General features: G+C 44.6%; 1 pseudogene; it reads right to left on the bottom strand.

The window, feature by feature from the left end:
* Positions 1 to 1,181: 1,181 nt before the first annotated feature.
* LOC112819115 (olfactory receptor 52B4-like) lies at positions 1,182 to 3,241 on the bottom strand (annotated as a pseudogene).
* Positions 3,242 to 6,258: the final 3,017 nt, after the last annotated feature.

Genomic DNA, 6,258 nt, shown 5'->3' with positions numbered 1-6,258 from the left:
TAAGTGTACAGACGCGGATCTAGATACAGAGGCGGCTGTGGATAGGTAAGTGTAGAGACACAGATCTAGACATATAACCATAGGACTTGGGGCTGTACGTTTACGGGTTTATGAGTTCCATTTCAGGTTTGCCTTTTTTCATAATTTCTCATATTTTCTAAAGGGACATAGATTTTTAATTAAATACATATTTAGAAAAGAAACATGGACAACACACCATCTTCCTCCAAGAGGAAGTATCAACTAAAGGGCACACTGGGAAGGAGCTGTGGGTGGAGAGAGTCACAGAGGAGAAGAGATGAGAAGTGGGTGTGGAAGGAGGAATAGGAGTTTTCCACAAGCTGATGGAGGTTATCCCGAGGCAGAGGAGGGACGTGGAGAACACGGCATGGCCTGGGAAAGGGGAGGCATAAATGGCCTGGTGAGTCTGATGCTCCAGTCACTTGGAGGTGACATGGGCAGTGCTGCCGTAAAGGAGGTGAGCAGTCGGGTCGTTAAAGGCCTCGACTACCCCACTGAAGAGCGGATCACTGAAGAACATGGCCTGACACTGAGACTGGAGGAGCCCTTCCTCAGCATCCCCCCAGCACACAACAGCCCTCAGAAACCACAGGAGGGACCAGTCTCCATTCCTCAGTCTCCTCAGGGGTTGTTCTGCCGAATGCAAAACACACAATTCATTTATATTCTCTTATTACAGACATTCATGTTGACAAGATATAAATATAATATAATAGGAATAACTACAAAACATAGGAATCACTGATTCTGAGAATGTCATTAGCCAGAAGGAAGGGCATTAAGGAGTCTCTGATTGTCTAGAGACCTCACAAGACGTCTCAGAGCTTGAGAAACTCACTGAGGTATAGCCGAACAAAATCCCAGGCCAGAGCACTGCTCTTACTTCATCTCTTCTAAAGATCATGCTAGAGTCATTAAGGATGTATGACTTCTGAAAATCAGTGCATCCTGTCCCAGGGTCTTGGTGGGAGCGGGCTTGCTCAGTCCAATGGGGTGCTGTGCTCAGGTTGTTTTGATGACAAAGGAGTAAGTCCTGCAACCTCCCTGGTGAACTTGCCCCAGAAACAGACCTCACTGAGCCATTTCCGAGTGTTTCAGTGGATCCCCCCCACCCACCACTTCCAGAGACCACCTCATAGATGGCCAGGGATTCTCAAAACTCAGTTCTTAAACCAAAGTGATTTCTGCTTTGTAAACAACACGTGAACCACCTGCTCCCGGATTTGCTTGGTCTTGATCCCATAACTGACAGGATTCAGCATAGGTGGGGCAAGCATGCAAAGATTAGCCAACAAGAGGTGGTATGAGGAGGAATGTGGCATCCAAACCGTTGAGTAAGGATTGTAAAGATTCCAGGCCCATAAAAGAGGACAATGACACAGACGTGGGAGCCACATGTGTTGAGAACTTTGTGGCGAGCATCCTGAGAAGGGATGCAGAAGACAGCACAGAGAATCAGCAAATAGGAAACAAAAATTAGCACAGCATCTAAAACCACGCTTAACATTAGGATGCAAAATCCCTACCAGATGTTCACTCGAACGTCATTACAAGCGTATTTGGCCAAGCCAATGTGTTCACAAAAGGTGTGTGGAATGACATTGTTGTGGCAGAAAGTCAATCTTTTCAAAAGAAATATTATGGGGAAAAGGGTACAGAAACTTCTCAGAAAGACAGTCACACCGATTTTCCCAATCAGAGCACGTGTAAGAATAGTGGTGTACCTCAGGGGTAGCACATGGCAATGCAGCGGTCAAACGCCATCACCAGCAAGATCCCTGACTCAGAGATGAAGGTGATACGGATGAAGAAGAGCTGAGTGATGCAGCGATCCAGGGAGATCTCCCCAGCGTGGAACCAGAAGATGACCAAGGCCCGAGGTACTGTGCACGTGGAGAGGACAATGTCTGCTCCGGCCAGCATGCAGAGGAGGAGGTACATGGGTTCACGGAGGCTGTGTTTTGTGAGGATAATGCAGATGAGCAGGCTGTTCCTGAGCAGGGCGATGACATAGGAAATGAAGAAGGGGATGGAAATCCACCTGTGCAGGTCCTCAAGGCCGGGGGTGCCCAGGAAGTGGAAGACCATGTGGCTAATAGCAGTGTGGTTTAAGGCAGTCATGCCTGGAGTAGATGACCTGGGATCCTACTTTCTGTTTACAAAGAGATAAAAATACATATTCTTAAAAAAATAAAAGTATTTTATTTATTTATTTGAGAGAGAGAGAGTGAGCGAGCACAAGCAGGGGGAGGGGCAAAGAGAGAGGGAGAAGCAGATTGGGGCTGAAAGGGAGCCCGACATGGGGCTCAATCCCGGGACCCTGAGATCACCACCTGAGCTGAAGGCAGATGCTTAACCCCGAAAATACATATTCTTTTTAATATGTTCTTAAGGGGAATTATTCTAATATTCTTTGTGAATATTACAGCTTTTGGCATATCTCACACTCTTCATCTTCTCAGAACATGCAAATAGGAAATACGCAAAGATGAAGGATATGGTCTGTGCCTCAGTGAATGACAGCCACTTATACTCACCTCCAACTAATCAAAGTCAGAAACATTATTGTATGTATTTCACTTTCAGAGGATTATACAAAAACAGAAAAACCCATTATGCATGACTAGGAAGAGTGTAAAAGATACTTGAAATTGACTAATTTATCAGAAGGGAGGCAGCATAAGAAAAGGTGAATATACTGATCAATACACAAGATGTTCATGAAGCACTTCCTGCCTAGGGTGACAGGTGCATAGGGAATGCTTGGGAGGCAGGGAGGGGTGCACAGGCAATGAAGAGCCTTGATCACAACTTCACACTTAGACCTCACCCTTTACACAGGGGGCAGCCATCACATGTCTTGAAGATTTCCTGGAATTGACTGAGAAACTGGATGCTAAAAGGTAAGTTGAGTTCTAGGAATAGAGTGGGTTCGAATGTAATACAGTCACAGAGGAATTAAACTAATATTTACTGGGGTGCCTGGGTGGCTCAGTCCTTAAGTGTCTGCCTTGGCCTCAGGTCATGATCCCAGGGTCCTGAGAACAAGCCCTGCGTTGGGCTCCCTGCTCTGCAGGAAGCCTGCTTCTCCTTCTACCACTCCCCCTGCCTGTGTTCCCTCTCTCGCTTTCTCTCTGTGTCAAATAAATAAATGAAATCACTAAAAAAAAAAACACTAATATTTACTACTCATTGTTTTAGGCCAGGGATGGCAGTATCCACGTTGCATGTGGCATTTTGTATACTCCTCGTGTAGGGAGCAGACCTCCACTCTAGTAAGTGGATATTTTCATTGTCTCCATTTCACACCTAAAGAGAGATTCAAAGAATATGAATTACTTGCCAAGTTTCACAACAATAATTGAAGGAATGAGTTTGAAATCTCTCTAACTTCACTACATACAGTTTGCTCACTTGTGAAGACAAGAGAACTTTAAGAGGAAACAGTCGGGGCTTGTGTGTCGTGTGTCCACACCTTGGGGAGCTAAGCTTAGAAATGACTGAAATTGGGGTGCCAGGCTGGCTCAGTCGGTGGATCGTTCAAGACTTTTGATCTTGAGGTTGTAGGTTTGAGCCCCGTGTTGGGGGTCGATGTCACTTAAAAATTAAAAAAGAATTAAAAAATAAAAAGAAATGACTGAAAGTTGGAGGAAAAAAGGCATTATTTCTGGGGAAGGGTGTGCAGTACTTTGTATTTGGAAAATTCTTCTGATAGAAACTGACATGTAATTTTACCATTTGCTTCCTAGCAGACTTCCCTTCATTCATTAGCTTAATCATTCCGCAAGCTTATTTGAAGCATGCGCTCTTTTTCAGGCATCCGTCCTAACTGGGCTTATGGATTGGGAGAGTGGTGGCTATGTAAGCAGATGGGTTCAGCAAAATGTTCCAGGTGTAGCTCAGAAGGCACCTCCTGAAAAGATAGCCATATCTAATCCTGTTTTCTCCAGAATGAAGAAGAAATGGAGCCGATAATAAAGTACCTTCTTCACAGGGTTTCTGAAGATATTAAATGAAGGGGTATTTTAAAATGTCTAGCTCAGGGGCTAAGATAAATCTTACACTTCCACTCCAGCTCCCTCTCGTGGTGCCTTGATTTTTCTTTCTGGAAGGAAAGTAGGCTCCTAGTTCTCACACCTGCCAAGATGCCCCGGCTCCTTCTCCCAAATCCCCCCAATATCTGGCTTGGGGCAGGTGACCAATTCGCTGCCATTCTCAGGGCTCCTTTCATGGTTTTCCAGGAGGAGTCTGTAGTCTAAGTAAATGCATTTTCTGTTTTCTCATCTCTAGTCTATAATTATTAGGGCATCTGCCACTGATAGGATTGCTTCTCCTGATTTGCCACTCTTCAGGAACTTCCATCCAGCCCATATATCCTCAGCCCCCCTCCCAGACCTCACCTCCCACACCGGCTAGAACCAATCAGATTTGCACCTCTGGTCTTTACCACTTTGTCCATAGGTATCAATAGCCTCCAAGAGTCCTGTCACCTCTGGCCTGTTGGGGACAGAACACCAGCCCTGTCCTTACCTTGATCTGGAAACCTTCCCACCCCCAGATGTCTAATTCACTCACCAGCCTTAGACTGAGTCTCCAGGAGCAGATGACATGAGATCCATAATAAAATTCAGCTTGTGGGTCAGGAGTTGAGCTGCTTATTTTCTTTTGTGGAACCCGGGAGGGAGCACTTACCCTAGGGCTCCAGGGACAGAGCCAGTCTCCACGAACCTCGCCTTCTTCCCAAATGGGCTGTGTCTCTCAAACCATTTCCCATCTCCCCCCACCCTTCCTCCTGATCATCTTCTCTCTTGCTTCTTTCTCTGATAGGAAAGCCTTTTCCACCTAATCGAGCTAGAAGCCTATTTAATGAATGTTAACTCATTTTCGAAGGGAATATAAATATAAATAATATGTACCAATGATTTCTATTTGTAAAGTTCTGTTCCTCATAAAAAGACTTAGGTTGAAGTTCTATTCATCCTCTGGATTTTAATAAGTTGCAAATTTTAGAATCATGAATAATGATGGGTTTTTTTTTTTAAAGATTTTATTTATTTATTTGTCAGAGAGAGAGAGAGCACAAGCAGGGGGAGCGGCAGGCTGAGGGAGAAGCAGGCTCCCTGTTGAGCAAGAAGCCCAATGCAGGACTCAATCCCAGGACCCTGAGATCATGATCTGGGCCAAAGGCAGATGCTTAACTGACTGAGCCACCCAGGCATCTCTGTTGTCAAGCTTTTGAACATTCATCACTGTGATAGTTTATCAAGTGTGGCTGGCCACTCTGCAAAAAATGGCTGCCAATAATTCTTCCTCTGCTGCACACATAAGCCAATTCCCGCCATCATAAGGTACAGTCTGTTCTCCAGTCCCTTGAATCTGGGATGGCCTTATGATTTGTTTTGACCAATAAAACAGGGTTGAGATGATCTGTGAATTAGAGGGCATATGGACCTTGCAACTTCCATTTTGCCCTCTTGGAAACTAGCAGCCATTTAAAAAGCTCAGGCTGGGCAAAGGAGTAAGAGACCAGGTGGAGAGAGATCACATTGAGGTGTGATGCTTCAGCAGAAGCATCCCAGCTGACACAAAGGCAAGGGTTCTGCTTTCGGTCCTTCTTCATAGCATAAACCTGAACTGTTCTTAGCATACTGTAGGCACACAGTACTTATCGAATGAAATATGACTGAATGAATAACCTTTGTTCAAATGATAGAAATATAGGACTTCAGTTGCTGGGTGTAACTTTTAAGGTAGTTGGATACCCTGAAGCCAGGTGATCTCCCAATCAGGGACAATTTGGTAGAGTTTTAGAATGTTTGGTGTCAGATGATGCCAGGGAATGGGATTTGGGAACCTCTCACTCTTCAGTTCATAGGGAAGTTTCTCAAGAATTCCCACCTCAGGTAGTTAGGCATTTCGCTGCAGGCTACTTTTCCAGCAATATTTCTCACTTCCTCTTTCATAACTGTTCATCAGACACAGCGCATAATTCATCCTTCACTCCTCCTTAGTCACACCATGGGTTCTACTACTTCTGTGTCCTTATCCTCATTGATTTTTTTCTGCCAGGAATATCCTCTTTCTTTGACTGATTGATGAACCTGTACTCAGATCCCAACCATCTGAAATCTTAGCTCCTTCATAGAGTATGTTATAAATCATCTTCCCAACTAAGCATTTTAAAATCATACTGTCTTGATGTTCACATTCCCCTTTTTTAAAAGTATGTTTTTTAGT

The sequence above is a fragment of the Callorhinus ursinus genome, unplaced genomic scaffold, assembly GCF_003265705.2.
Source record: "Callorhinus ursinus isolate GAN/ISIS: 27379988/994484 unplaced genomic scaffold, GSC_fseal_2.0 scaffold306, whole genome shotgun sequence".
Taxonomy (NCBI): domain Eukaryota; kingdom Metazoa; phylum Chordata; class Mammalia; order Carnivora; family Otariidae; genus Callorhinus; species Callorhinus ursinus.
This window is presented reverse-complemented; position numbering and strand designations above follow the sequence as displayed.